We start from the raw sequence: 15,532 nt of genomic DNA, 5'->3' as shown, positions 1-15,532 counted from the left end.
CTGCATAACAAATTTCCCTCAATTAGAATCTGAAACTATCAGCATTTATTATCTCATGGCTTCGGTGAGTTAGGAATCTGGGAATGGCCTATCTGGACGGTCTAGCTCAGGGTGTCTCAAGAGGATGCAGCCAAGGTGTTGCCCAGGGCCACAGGCATCTCAAGGCTGAACTGAGGGAGGATCCACTTCTCAACTCATTTTTATAAGTGTTGATAGGCCTTAGGTTCCCACTGGACATTGACCAGAGACATTAGTTCCCTGACACATGGACCACACTGCAGGGCTGCTCACCACATGGCAGATGAGAGATCTGAAAGAGAGGGGGGGCAAGAGAGAGCCCCCCAGATAGAACCCACAGGCTTCTTATGATCTCCTCTTGGAAAGGATGTCACATCACAATCTGCACTCAAAGGGTGAGGATCACATCGGGGGTCTGAATATGAGGAGATGAGCATCTCAATGCCATCTTAGCAGCTTCCTGTCACAGTGGGACTTTAGGCAAAGTTCTAGCCTCAGGCTGATCCCATGGGGAGCTCTGGAATATAAATCACACCTCAGCATTTGTACAGCTTTGAGACTCGAGAACTGGGTTTTCGTACTCCTGGGCCAGTCATTGACTCCCCCCCCATCCCAGGTAGGACTTACATCCAGGCATTTCAGATGTTTTATGGGCAAGACAGCTCCCATAGCCTACGGACAGGCCACTGAAGAAGGTCACAGGCACAAACTATTAGAAGCAAAGAACGCAAAAGTTGGGGCATTTACACTGAACCAGTAAAAGAGATCCAAGGAGGGAGTTCCCACTGTGGCTCAGCAGGTTTTGAACACCCAACTAGTATTCATGAGGATGCAGGTTTGATCCCTGGCCTCGCTCATTGGGTTAAGGATCCAGCTTTGCTGTGAGCTGTGGTGTAGGTCACAGACGCAGCTCAGATCCAGTGTTGCTTTGGCTCTGGCGCAGGCCGGCAGCTGCAGCTTTGAGTCAACCCCTAGTCTGGGAACTTCCATATGCCATGGGTTTGGCCCTAAAAAGTAAATAAAAAAAAAAAAAAAAACAAGGAGATCCTGGTAGGACGCCAAAAATGTCCCCTACAAGGGAATGGGTTGGAAATATACATCAACACAAAGAATGTCTGTATCCTTTAACTATCAATCTCACTTTGAGGAATTTCTCCTACAAACACACTGAAGAATCAGCCAAAATAGTCATTAGCAGGGTCTAGTTAAGTAAATTACGGTCCATTTACACACTGGATTGTTACATAGCTGCTAAAAGAACGAATATGAAGAGATTCCCCAGACATATCATTAGTGAAAAAAGCAGGATATAAAATATGGATGGTGCTGGAGAGAAAGGAATTATTTGTGCATATCCGAACTTGCAAAGGGGTGGACATTTGCAGGTAAGATGAACAATAAATTACCAGTGAGCAGGAGCCTGGGAGCCTGGGGTGGGAGGGAGACTTTTTCATTCTGTGTCATTGGTAATAATCGGATCTTTAACTATGTGCATATATTACTTTTGCAATAATTTTTAAACTAGCTTTCAAACAAAAGAGAGTGAATCTGGAAACTCAAGTCCCTGGAAGCCACATGTCTGTTTATGACTCTTCCTGTCTCCTGACCCTGATGGTCTGAGGACCCAGCAGAAGTAGTTTTGACCCAACCCAGCACTGTCCCTGGGAAACATCTGGGGTGGTTCAATGAGATTGTATCATCTATCTAATTTGTTTCTGCTGCATGTTTTATAATTTACTCCAAAGATTAGATTGTCTTTTATATTTCACTCTAAAATTTTTATAATAGCCATTGGCCAAAAGCATGAAAGATCTGCTTTTGACGGCTTTGTAAATTACCAGCCTGCACCAGCCTATTCCTGTCTTGTTCCGTCCAGGTCACCCTCCCCTCAGCCACCTCCAGAGCTCAAAGGAGCAAATTTAATCCCATGATTCCCGTAGCTGCTGAAAGCTCCCCAGGACTCCCAGCTGCCCTCAGCATAAGTAATAATAACAAGAGCACCCACTGACTATGGCCCAAGGCCGGCTTTACATGGATTATCTCTCTGAGTTTTCACAAAGACCCAGTGAGGCAGAGACCATCCACACCATTCTGAAGATAAGGAAACGGAGCCACCGAGAGGTGAAGTCATTTTTCAAGTTCACACAGACAGGATCTGGCTGAGCCCAAACCCCAAACCCTATTTGGTGCAAAGGGCTGGATCTGGGTTGAGAAAGCACAATCGGGGTGAGAGAGGTCAGTTCACCAGATCATAAAGTACCTTCAACGTCAAGGCTGAAAATCATGGGAACCAAGGAAGGGTTTATCTCAAACCCTCTCGTCTTTGTTTAGAATAAGCTTAGGTGCCCCCTTAGGGCCTTCATGGTCACTTTCCTCCAAAAAGGGCTTCCCGGTTTTCTAGCCCATAGGTATTCACTCATTCATCCGTTCGTTTGTTCACTCAACAAATTCATGTGCCAGAAACTGTCAAATCTAGGGACACAGACCCACATCAGATATGGTCCTCCCTCTAGGAGCTCAGCATCAACCAGCAGTGACAACTCAGAGGTCATGTTTGAGGCTGGAGGAAGCCAGAGGGTTGTAGGAGCACAAAGGAAATATCTACACAGTCTGGTGGGTGGGGCAAGGGCCTAGGAAACTTTCCAAAGACGGAGCTGCCTCATTGAACTCTGAAAGCTGCAGTTAATAAGGTGAAATGAGGAAGGATGGGGGGAAATGGGGGAGAAAGAGCAAAAGGCACAGTATGTGCAAAGGCCTGGAGGAGAGAGGAAGGAAAAGACGTTGAATTGTTTGCTACCCATCTCCCCCACCATGCCTAGAACAACATTAGGCACATAATAGGTGCTTAATAAAGATCTGTTAAGTAAATAGAGCATGGGTGCATTCAGAGAACTTCAGGTGATTCATGGAAGGTAAAGAGAAGTCAGGCAGAGGCTGGGGGCGGGTGGGGGATTCAGATTAGAAAAGGTCTTGAATGCCAAGTTAAAAAATGTGAGCATCCAAGAGCCATTAAGCAGTTTTAATTCAGGGGTAGGGGGTTGCTTGGTTGGATCAGTTTTTGAAAGACCCTCTAGCTCATCATGTGAAAAATAAACTGGAAGGGTCAAGGCTGGAGGCAGGCAGACCAGTGAAAAGGCTGGTACTGTCATTCAGATGAAAAAAAATGAATCTTTTCAACAACACCGTCCACCTGCCTGTTTCAGGTTAATGAGAACACCGAACCTTGTCCAGCTCAGTGACAACTCCAAGTTGGACTTTAACCAGCACGAAGGGAATCCAGATATCACCCTCCTAGATCTAGGCACTATACTCCTAGAAATGCAGCCAAAGATGGCACTCATGTCCAGGGGAGCATGAGGTCTTTTTCATCCATCTCTAGTTAACTGAGGTATAAACCAAAACTGCTCTAGGTATTTCAAAAAGAGAGGACATTGAAGGCATGAAATTTATAAAAAAGGTGCCGGGGTGGGACAGCAGAGGAGAAAAAGGTTAAAAAAAAAAAAAAAAAAGGTGATACTCAGCTAATCTAGAAGATGCTACCACTTAGAGTTGAGTAACCACAGGTACTGCCACTGCCACTAGCCAGAAGCCACCCCTGTGGTCACTGTTGGAACCACTGACACTGCTGGAGCCCACATTTGTCAGCAGTTGACTCAAATTGTCTGTTGCTACCTCTGCTACATTTACTCTCCTGCTAGGACTTCCCATCAACAGAATCTCTGGCTCGAGCTGATGAGATCATCTGGGGAATGTAGTTTGCAGGCTTCTAGCCTTGGCAATAACAAGAGAGCAGGGAGGGGTGAGGTAGGACTGAGAGCCATCAGCAAACACTTGGCCCATAAGACCTCGTCAGTCATGAAAGCAAATAACAAAAGAACTCCTTTGACAACATCAAACAAAAGTGGATGGATTTGTGTTAGCTATAGCACTAAGGTGGGAGTCAGACAAATCTTTGGGATGGGTGAGGACCAACCTTTTCTGACATTTAAGGAGCAGCAAAACTTTTTCTCAGCTGTGGCAGCTGCATGAGTCCCAGAAAGTAGCTCTAGTAGAGGCTGAGAGGAGACCTGCCACATACGCACATCCAGACCCCTCTCTGCAACAGGTCCCCTCCTCACCAGTCCTCCTGCCAGCCCCTCAAGGTGATAGGAATGGAGTAAGCTAGTTACACAGGTACTTGTAGAAATCCCAAGAAGGGACCATAGATAGAAAGGGAAACCTAGGGGACTTTGGGAGATGACTATAATGGCCACTCAAGAGGGCCATCAGAATGAGGCAGGCTTGCTTGACAAGTGGAGGCAAGAGATATGCCTCATGTCATTGGATGGGGGATGAGGTAAGGCCTGTATTCAGGTTCAGACCAAGGCCAGGGGTTTAAGGACCACCCTTCTGTTGATTTGATAAATACCAGGACCATCCTAGGTACTGTGTGGAACTAGGTACCTTATAGGGTCAAATGCTCTCTTCCCAGATACCAAGGAGGAGCTACTACTTGAAGAAAGAGGAAGAGGCAGTCTTTTCCCACCCCACCTCCCATTGGTTTATAAAACTATATCCCACCTAATCCTCAGGGCAGAGCCTCCTTGCCTGCCCACTTGCACTTCTATCTCTTACAAGCGCCTTATCTTAATAAATCTATTTCTGGCTGATCACTTTGTCTCTCACTGAATTCCTCCTGCGCTGAGGCACAAAGAACCTGAACCTCAGTAGGTCTAGACACCAGGTGAGTGATTCTAATTTAAAAACTGTGGGTTCAAGTCCCAATCTGGGGTCTATCTAGGTTCAAGTGATAAATGCTGTCAGCTTCAAAGGGTCTCCACATAATCACCTGACTCTGAGGAACAGACTTGTGCCCAGGTCTTAATTTATACAGATGACTGAGTGATGTCATGCCATTGAAAGAAGAATTTATTACAGACCCCGAGAGGAGGGAGCACACCACACCACAGGGGGCCATGCGAGGAAGCTCCAGGTTTGATCAGGAGGCAGAAGCAAGGGGAAGGCAAAGGCCACAGCCTTTATGGGGGTTTCTATAGGAAGCGCAGGCAGGCCAGAGTAGAGAGGTTGTGACCAGTTAGTTTGAATAAGTCCAGTGGGCTTTAGCGCACAGAGGCTATTCCTAGTTGTCTGTACGTGGCCCTGGGTGGATTTAGGGCAGGGGAAATACTGGCTTGTGGTGTGAGGGCTATAGCTACAGGAGGGAGCTCAGAGTATGGCCATTACATTGGCCCTATGACTAATGGTTGCCAAATAAACAAACTCAGAATCTAAGAAAACAGCTTTAGAAGAATGCAGCAGAAAACCACTGATCTCAGAGTTTCCATTGTGGCACAGTGGTTAACGAATCCTACTAGTAACCATGAGGTCACAGGTTCAATCCCTGGCCTCACTCAGTGGGTTAAGGATCCCGCATTGCCATGAGCCGTGGTGCAGGTCTTGGACATGGCTCAGATCCATCGTAGCTGTGGCTGTGGTCTAGGCTGGCAGCTGTAGCTCCAATTTGATCCCTAGCCTGGGAACTTCCATATGCCGTGGGTGCATCCCTTAAAAAAAAAAAAAAAAAAAAGGCAAAAAGAAGAAAACCACTAATCTTGTTCTCATACATACACCTATTTTACAGATAGGAAAGGAGAAAGGACCTCCCCAAAGTTTTACACTGACTTTGATTCAGATGAGGACTTGGGCCGCCCATTGTCTCTCAGCCCACACCCCTTCCCTGACTTGTTTAGGCTGGGGAGTCTCTGCAAGGCTGGATAAATATGTCCCTGTTTATTGTTTCCCTTCGCTCCCCATGCCAGCTGCCTGCATGGAGCCTCTATCCCTACCAGCTTTCTTTCCCCACCCCAAACTAGCTGAATCCTGCTGGGCAGCAGATGAGAGAGCACCTCTGCAGCGATGGATTCTGCATCAACAAGGCTTCATCTCAGGACGAGATGAGTCCAAACAAGCAAGCTGCAGTTACAAGCACAATATGGGACCACTGTTCATCAGGCCTTTCCTGCCCACCTCTGCTGGAGAGGAGGTCTTCCCTTCAGCCCTTCACACACACGTACACACACACATGTACCCACATGCACAGACCACACTGCCTCTGGCACAGTGTTCTCATCCTTCAGACATTACTTGCAATGTCCCTTTCACACAGAGGCTTTCCTCTAGACAATTTTTTTTTTTTTTTTTTGCTTTTGCTTTTTAGGACCAGACCTGTGGCATATGGACGTTCCCAGGCTAGGGGTCAAATCAGAGGTGCAGCTGCAGGCCTATGCCACAGCTACAGCAATGCAGGATCCGAGCTGCATCTGTGACCTACACCACAGCTCATGGCAACAGGGATCCTTAACCCACTGAATGAGGCCAGGGATCTAACCTGAATCCTCATGCATCCTAGTCGGTTGCTAACCGCTGAGCCACGCAGGGAACTCCTCCTCTAGATAATTTCTATCCCACCACCTCTGTTTGTAATAATATATATTGGTTGGTTAGTTTGTCTCCCTACTGGTGTTTAGCTGCCAGAGGCTGAGACCATGTCTGTCTGATGTCAACTTCATCTCCAGTGCCTGAACCACATAAGACACTCAGTAAATGTGTCGAGCGAACGCAAGAACGAGTGAGTAAACGAATGAGATGGGGGCTCCAAGAGGAGAAATTATTTGGCGAGGCCCCCAGCAAGGGTAGATTCTGGGCTATCTCTCCTCCGCTCTCTCCCCAGGAGCTTCGAAACCAGGGAGGAGATTCAGCCTGGGCTGGGGGCTCCGGCCGTCCTTCCTGGAGCCTCCCATCCCGTGAAATCGGAAGACTGGAGAATCCTCCTGGGGATACCAGGTCCTCCCTCAACGTGCCCCCCGCCCCACAGGAAAAGGAGGGGCGGGTCCGCTCGCCCCCCTCCCTCCCGGCTGGCACCCCCCCAGCCCCGCCCCCACACCAGGCCCTGCTTGGGTAGGGACAGCGGCAGCCCCCGCGCCCACCCGCCTCCGCGAGGTCGCAGCAATTTGCAGTCCGACCTCAATTAGCCTGGTGCCTACGCGCGCCAATTACAGCGTCAATCACTGCGCCGGAGGCAGCGGAGGGGAGAAACGGAGGGGGAAGAGGGAGGGGAGAGGGCCAGGCTGGAGCAGCCCGCTGGCCCTCGACTGGCTGAAACCGGTCCAGGACCCCGGGAAAAAGGCTGCCGAGTCCCCGTTCGTCCCCCCTGCTCCAACACCCCCCCCCAGCCCACCTCCTCTCACCCATCACTGATTTGGTCTCCTCGCGGATGGAGGTTGGAGGGCTTTCTCCTCCCAACCCCCACCCACCTCCCCAGGCCCCGCCCCCCTCAGCCTCTGCCAGCCTCAGTTTCCCCATCCACTGGATTGTAAGCGCCTTTAAAGAGAGCCGGTATGTTGCCTGTCTTGCACGCCCTACACACTCAACCTCGAATAAATTGTGACATAAATAAAAGAGCAAATCTGTTATGTAGAAATCAAAATAATACCACAGAAGACAGTGGTGAGGATAAAGCAAGATGTCTAGAAAATTATGGAGAATTGGCACACGATGAATGCTCGAGAAATGCTGTTATCATCTCTATCCATTTAGTCAAACAACATCTGAAGGCACTGCCTTTGTGCCAGGTTCTGGGCTGGATGCGAGGGATGCTGCCAGGAGGCTGGCCTGGTATACACAAGAGCTCACGGTCCGCTAGTTTGGACTCGATTATTTAGGTTTGTATTCTCCACAGGATGCCACATTTTTCAAGCCCCAAAGCTTTTTTGGCCTTGAAAAAAATAGGAGGTGGAGGCACCAAGTGGGAAGAGAGAAATGAGACACCTGGGTAAAAAAGCCACGAGAAGGTGAAGCCATCCCAGACCCCTCCTTCAAGAAGTCCCTGCCCCACAGAGCAGACAGACGACAGCACAGGAGGTCTCCTATTTTAGTATATTCAGCACTCTGTTTCAGCTTACCTTCTTCTGGTGCTTTTTGGGAACCCCTTTCCCTATTTGCAGAGGGGCTGGAGTCACCTCGTTGCTCCACCAGGGACTCAGGTTGGCCAAAGTCCTCCATGAGCCTAGCCAGAATGATTGGACCACGGGCGATCACGTGACTCCAGGAAAACCAATCAGAGTTTGCCCTGGGATTGCTAAGGAGACCCTGGAGCGAGCCCTCTCAGCTAGGGTTGCTGCAGTGGTGGCTTGACTCTGGGGCTGCTAGTGGCCGTTTTATGTGCATTATCGAGAGCCTTACAGCATGAAGGAAGCCATGCCTGGGAGAGATGAGAAGAAAGACAGAGGGAGATATTTTTCCAGTTCTATTGTTCATGTTACATGAACATGGTTCTATTGTTCAGTTACATGAACCAACAAATTGAGTCTTGCTCAGTCTGGTTAAAGTGGGGTGTCTGTCAGTTGCATGCAAAGGTCTTTCACTGTCCAGAATCCCCACAACGGGCCTGCCTAGTCAGGATCATTTTTAAAATATAGGGAAATGCTCTTAGAAGTACTCAGGTGCAAGGTGATGTCATTGATTTCTTTTCTATTCACTCGTGCTTTATATAATTTATACAACGACAAGTGTTACTCTTGCGATAAGGAAAAAACAGTAACAACTATTTAAGAATAAATACTTCTGATATTGAAACATAATGATGAGTGGAGAAAGAAGCCAGGCCCCAAAGTATGATTTCATACATATAAGGTTCAAGAACAAGCAAAGTGCGTCTATGGTACTAGAAGTTGGAAAAGTGATTACTTGGGGGTGGGGAGTGGGGGGGTGCTGGGCGAGGCACAAGTGAGGCTTCTGGAGTGAAGGAAACATTCCCTCAATCTAGGTAGTGATACACATATGTTAAAAAGTCTTCAAGCTGTTCACGTGAAGGCTTGTGTGTTTTACAAGGTGTATTTAGACATCAATAAAAAAAAATTTTAATAGAAAAGTGGGAGTTCCCGTCATGGCTCAGTGGTTAACAAATCAGACTAGTATTCATGAGGATGCAGGTTTGGTCCCTGTCCTTGCTCAGTGGGTAAAGGATCTGGCATTGCTGTGTCTGTGGCATAGGCTGGCAGCTATATCTCTGATCTGACCCCTAGCCTGGGATCCTCCATACGACGCAGGTGTGGCCCTAAAAAGACAAAAGACAAAAGACAAAAAAAAAAAAAAGAAGAAGAAGCATGTATTCCCATCTCTGGGTACTTTACAGTTTTCTACAAGCCTCCTTCACTCAGCCCACTATCCCACACTAATTTTTTATGGAAAATGAGGTCTTCCTCATTGAGATTCTGAAACACAGTAAGTTAAAACAATATAAGTTAAACATTAAAATAATTCAAGACAAGATCATGGGGGTCTCAACCTTCTCTTTTCACCACCTCTGGAAAGTCTTTCTTCCCTGCTGAGCCCTCCAGGTATTTTCACCAGGCCCAGGTGCTATCTCAGAATAAGACATGCATCAGAGCCTGGGAGATTCAACAGAACAAAGAACAGCCTGGCATTTGGAACAAAAAAGCCTTGCTTTCCCAGCAACTTTGCAAAAGTGATTTCTAGTATTAATGGGCGGAACCTTCTTCTGGATTGATCCCTCTTTTCACAGGACTAATTATAGATTTATTAATATTTATGGACCTCTAGTCACAGCCGATAGCTCTTGTTTGAGGACATTAAGCTTTATCTCACTACCTCCAGGAAGGGGCATTTGAAGCCAGCTCTAATTGGGTGACCCACAATCAAGATAGAAGGGAAAAAATGACAATAGCTCGCCTGTTGCCATATATTAAAATACCATCCTCCCAGCTTAATGATTATCTTTAGAATTAATAATCTTGCTAGCCCAGGTTTGGGCCTAATAGCGGGAAATCGTATTAAATACTTTGCTAAGAGCAATCAGCTTTTTGATAAGGCTAATGGCCCTGCCCCTGGCTGTTTCTCATCTCCGAGCTCTCTGTTTTCCTTCCCCAGCAGAAGGCCACTTTGTCCATATCACTTGTCACCTAAAGTCAGCATCACCTGGTGCTGTCTCCTGGTGGGGCTCCTGCTGCCTCTCTCACCCCATCCAATCCATCTTAGGTACTGCGGTGAGATTTATCTTTGGAAGATGCAGCTCTGGCCCTGTGATGCTCCTACTCTACAAACTTTAGTGGCTCCCCATTGCCTACTGTGTGAACTGCATGCAGACATCTAGCCCTCCACCCTCCAGCCCCAACTGCCCCACGCTTCGTTCCCTTTAAGGACCCCAGTCTTCAGACACTTTGGACAATGACTTCTCTGTTCCCGGGCACACATCTGATGTCAGAGAAATAACATGGGTTTAGGGTTTGGACTACCTAGGGTCAGATCCCAGTTCTACCACTTTCTAGTTTGATCTTGTGCAAAATGCTCAGCTACTTCAAGCCTCAGTTGCCACATCTGCAGCATGGGGATAAAATGTTGTCTATCTCATATGGCTTGTTAAAAGGATTTCATGTGATTGAGTAGGCAAAGTGCCTAGCCCAGGGTCTGGCATGCCTCCAGAACAGGTGTGCAATTAATGCTTGTACCCACTTTTTTCTAATTCTGCGACTTTACCTTCTTCTACCTGGAGGGAAAAGAGTGTGGGGCTTCAAAACTCAAGTAACTGAGAATTCACATTCAGGCTTGAATGATTTGGGCTTGATCTCTCTAAGCCTCAGTTTCTTCATCCTTGAAATGGGTATGATAGTCTTAACTAATTACATTATTATGAGCTTTGAAAAACATAATGCAAACACTTACAATGCTATTGGCACATAGTAAGTGCTTGATAAACATTAAGTTGTTGTTGCATGCCCAGTCATCAAAGCACACATCAAAAGCTTTCTCTTCCAGGAAGGCCTCCCACACTTCACCTTTTTCTGACTTTTTTTTTTTTTTTGCTTTTTTAGGGTCACAAGTATAGCATATAGAAGTCCTCAGGCTAAAGGTCAAATAGGAGCTGCAGCTGTCAGCCACAGCCACAGCCACAGCAATGAAGGATCCTACCGAACCCGTAACCCACTGAGCAAGGCCAGGGATTGAGCCCACGTCCTCATGGATACAAGTCGTGTTTGTTGCTGCTGAGCCACAGCAGGAACTCCTTGTCTGTAATGTATTGTACTTTCCACAGGTCATTTGAGTGCCTCCATCTTTCCCCTCTCCCACCTCTCCACTGGACTCTGAATGCTCAGAAATTAAATCATGCCCAACCTTGTACTCTTTCCCAAGACCCTTGGTCCCAGGCATGGAGTTTGGCACAGAGCAGGCATTCAAATATTGACTCAATAATGACAATAATTATAGCTGATAAGTACTGAGCGCTCACTATGTGTCAGACATTGGGATGGGTACTTCAAAGAAAGGAACTCCTACAGCAATTAATTGTTAACATTCTTAGCAATTAACAAGTAATTCATCCCCATCGCAATGAATAGAAATTCATTCTTACAAACAACTTCTATTTGTTTGTAGACTATTAGCATCTCTAGTTTCTAGGGCAGAAAACTCAAGTGTGAAGGGGTCATAGAGTTAGGAAGTAAAGGACTGAGGGGTCAAGGGCAGTCTGAGGCTCCCAGGAGCCCTTGCCCACTAACGGCAGGGAGCTAGAGTTGGTAGTGTTTCCCTAAGCTTTTCTCAGGAACTCCAGTAGGCAAAGCTGTGGCTTTCTCTCCCCAAGGTGGATACCAGCCCTTGCTGTGTGCCCATCTCTGTGTGAGGCCTTTTGCAACATTGTCTCCTTATATTGAGTACTGTTATCCTCATGTTATAATGACGGCAGCTGAGGCTCAGAGAGGTGAAGCCACTTACCTAAGGTCACACAGCTGATAGGTGGAGGAGTTGAAATTTGAACCCAGGCCCAGGGGCCCCCGTGTCCTTCACGATTGGTGCACTCAATTAGTATTTTTGTTTGTTTGTTTGTTTGTTTAGGGCCGCACCCACAGCATATGGAGGTTCCCAGGTTAGGGGTCTAATCAGAGATACAGCTGCAGGCCTACGCTACAGCCACAGCAACACCAGATCCGAGCTACATCTGTGATCTATACCACAGCTCACAGCAAAGCGAGATCCTTAACCCACTGAGCGAGGCCAGGGATTGAACCCGCAACCTCATGGTTCCTAGTCGGATTTGTTTCTGCTGCACCATGACGGGAACTCCAGTGGGTTCAATTAGAAGCGTGAGGTTTTCCCTCCAGTTTTTGCTGGACCTCTATGTCTCTCCCTGAGACCCTGACACCCAGCTCAGTGGTCAGCAGCCCCTACCCTCTGGGGTCTCCCCTAGTCCTCCTATGCCCTTCTCTCCCCACCAGCTGGTGGGCTCATTTTAATACCAACAGAGTTGCCTTCCCTGGGTCTAGACCCTGCCTTGCCTCTAGCCCTTGTCCTTTTGGGATCAGGGCACAGGAGCCCACATGGTCTCCCCCATCAAGCCTCAAAGACTGGGATTGAAAGTTAGAGCTAGGCGCCCACCTTGTCCTTCCTGGCAACTAATACGTATAATGGCAAAGAATGTGCAAAGAACTGCAGGGGTCTGAGGAGGAAGCACCTGCCTACGTGAAGCAAAACAGGCAGCCTGAAAAAGAGGGCTGTGAGCTGGCCCTAGAAAGGGTGAGCTCACCGGGCACAAGAGAGAAGCCAAAGCCCTGGATGCAGATGGAGCAGGAAACACAGGAAGGCAGAACACTAACGTTGTCCTCCAGAAAGAGCTGGAGTGGTGTCCTTGGGCCGCAGAGGCCAGGGTCAAAGCCAGTGCAGTCAGTTCTTTGGAGGTGGGAGTGGGGTCTGTGACTCCAGATGATGGACAGGAACAGGGGCTCCCCCTTCCAGGTAGAAGGGATCAAGGAGCAGGGGAACAAAAAGCACCCAGATCCTGAGAATAGCTGTCCCATGTCACCTTTCCACTCCCTCCCGGCAGTCATCACCAGGACAGTGATTAGGTGTTGCCGACGACAGGTGCCAGGCAGACTGCTTGCTCCTGCCAGCGAGGCCCCTGACAGCCGCTGCGGCTGTCTCCCATCGGAGAGAACACACATCTGAGGCCAGACCGATGAGGCTGTGTGCAGACAGGCGGCCGAGGAGGGAGAGGGTGGGGAGGCAAGCTGCCACAACAGTGCACACCCTGGCCACCCCTCTGCCCAGTGCCAACCGACAAGAAGCTCTTAATCCACAGAGAGCCTCTGTGGGCCTTTCTCAGGCTCCCTTGACCTCGCCAGCACACGCATGTGCACAAACATGCACTCAAACAAGTCTGAGAGCCCATCCACACACCATATGACAAGTATATACATGTGCCTGGACGCCGATGTGCAGAGCCAGCATCTGCACTGGAGTGCAGTGTGCACAAACACGAGCACGTGCACATACACATGCACACCAGTTCAAGAGTAGAAGAGCTGCCAAAGGCGCACATGTACTTCTCATTCATGCCTTGATTTCTACCCAGTCATCAACGCAAACACGTATGCACCCATAGTCACATACGTACGCTCAAGGTCTGAATCTGGATTCTCTCCAGAAAAAGATTCTAAGGCGTTCCTGTCGTGGCACAACGGTTAACGAATCCGACTAGGAACCATGAGGTTGCGGGTTCGATCCCCGGCCTTGCCTAGTGGGTTAAGGATCCGGTGTTGCTGTGAGCTGTGGTGTAGGTTGCAGACGCGGCTCGGATCCCACGTTGCTGTGGCTCTGGCGTAGGCCAGTGGCTACAGCTCCGATTCGACCCCTAGCCTGGGAACCTCCATATGCCGCGGGAGCGGCCCAAGAAATGGCAAAAAGTCCAGAAAAACAAACAAACAAACAAAAATCGGAAAAAGACTCTAAGACAAGATTTGGAAGCAAGTAGTTGATTTGGATCACAGAAGGCACTTGTGGAAGACAAGGAAGGTGTGTGGACGATTGATCAGCTAATGGAGGTTCCTGGGGTTCAATCCTGCTGAGCTGGACACACTCTGAGAGATGGTGGACACGCTCAGGAGCACACTTTGGAATTGTGCAAGGAAGTCAGACTGTTTCTCTGAAACTCCTGTCCCTCACTGGCTGAGCATTGCCCTTGGTCATTAACTGTCCTGAATTTTTTTTTTCCTTTTGTCTTTTTAGGGCAGCACCCGAGGCATATGGAGGTTTCCAGGCTAGGGGTCAAATCGGAGCTACAGCTGCTGGCCTATGCCAAAGCCACAGCAACGCCAGATCCAAGCCGTGCCTGCGACCTGCACCACAGCTCACAGCAATGCTGGATACTTAACCCAGGGACTGAGGCCAGGGATCGAACCCACATCCTCATGGATACTAGTCTGGTTCATTACCACTGAGCCATGATGGGAACTCCTGTCCTGCATTTCAAAGCTGAGCACACCCAGGAAATACCCGTAGATGGCTACTCAGAAGGTCGTAGGTGTAAGTAAGAGCTGTCCCCTGGGGGCCTTCGAGGTCAGGCCAGGAATATGAGTGGGGAACTGAAAGTGTCCACCACATACAGTGTATATCCTAGTACACTCGCTCTCAAAAACATGTAAAAAGCAGAGGGGGGGGATTAAAGATATGTAAAAAGATACACTATCTGCTTTGATTCTAAGAGGCACATTTTAAACATGCTAACATCGCTGCTGAAATTGGCATATGCTTTACAATTGGCATATGCAATACAATAAGCAGTGTATTTTTCTTTTATTTTTTAGGACATAAAATAATGGTACATATTATCACTGATAGAGTCTTAGATCGAGTGAAATATGATATCTCTGTGCTGCCATGTGCCTGGTGCATTTCTGGAAAGATACAAAAGAAACAAGACAAAAAAAAAAAAAAAAAAAAAAAAGGAGTTCCCATCATGGCTAAGTGGTTGGGGAATCCGACTAGGAACCATGAGGTTGAGGGTTCAATCCCTGGCCTCGCTCATTGGGTTAAGGATCTGGCATTTCCGTGAGCTGTGGTGTAGGTTGCAGACGCAGCTCGGATCTTGTGTTGCTGTGGCTGTGGCATAGGCCAGTGGCTACAACTCCGATTAGACCCTTAGCCTGGGAATCTCCACATGCCGCAGGAGTGGCCCTAGAAATGACAAAAAAAAAAAAAAAAAAAAAAAAGAAACAAGGGAAACAGCATGGGAGGGATACTAAATTTTATTTTATAGCAGATGTATTGAGATATAATTCACTTGCCATAAAATCATCCTTTAAAAATATATGTCTAGTGTTTTTAGTTGTGCAGCCATCACCACTGTCTAATTTCAGAATATTTTCATCACCCCCAAAAGAAATCCCATACAAATGAGCAGCTATTCTACCTTCCCCTCTGCTCCCAACCCTAAGTAACCACTCATCTAACTTTCTGTCTCCATGAATTTGCCTATTCTGGATATCTCACATAAAAGGAATAATGCAACATGTGGCCTTTTATGTCTGGATTATTACATTGAGTACAATGTTTTTAAGGTTCATCTATGTTGTAATATGTATCAGTATTTCATTGCTTTTCATGACTTAATAATTGTCCATTGTATGGATATATACATTTGGTTTAACCATTCATGAGCTAATGAATATTTGTGTTGTTTTCTGTTTTT

General features: G+C 47.6%; 1 long non-coding RNA gene across 1 annotated transcript in view; it reads right to left on the bottom strand.

Moving 5' to 3' along the window:
- The window catches only part of LOC110257464, a 32,802-nt gene extending 24,741 nt beyond the window's left edge, over window positions 1-8,061 (bottom strand). The window contains exon 1 of the long non-coding RNA XR_002340082.1: window positions 7,959-8,061. This is a non-coding gene — a long non-coding RNA (uncharacterized LOC110257464). The remainder of the gene's footprint in view (window positions 1-7,958) is intronic.

This window comes from Sus scrofa, chromosome 17, assembly GCF_000003025.6.
Source record: "Sus scrofa isolate TJ Tabasco breed Duroc chromosome 17, Sscrofa11.1, whole genome shotgun sequence".
Lineage (NCBI taxonomy): Eukaryota > Metazoa > Chordata > Mammalia > Artiodactyla > Suidae > Sus > Sus scrofa.
The sequence above is the reverse complement of the archived record's forward strand: the minus strand, read 5'-3'. Positions and strand labels throughout refer to the sequence as shown.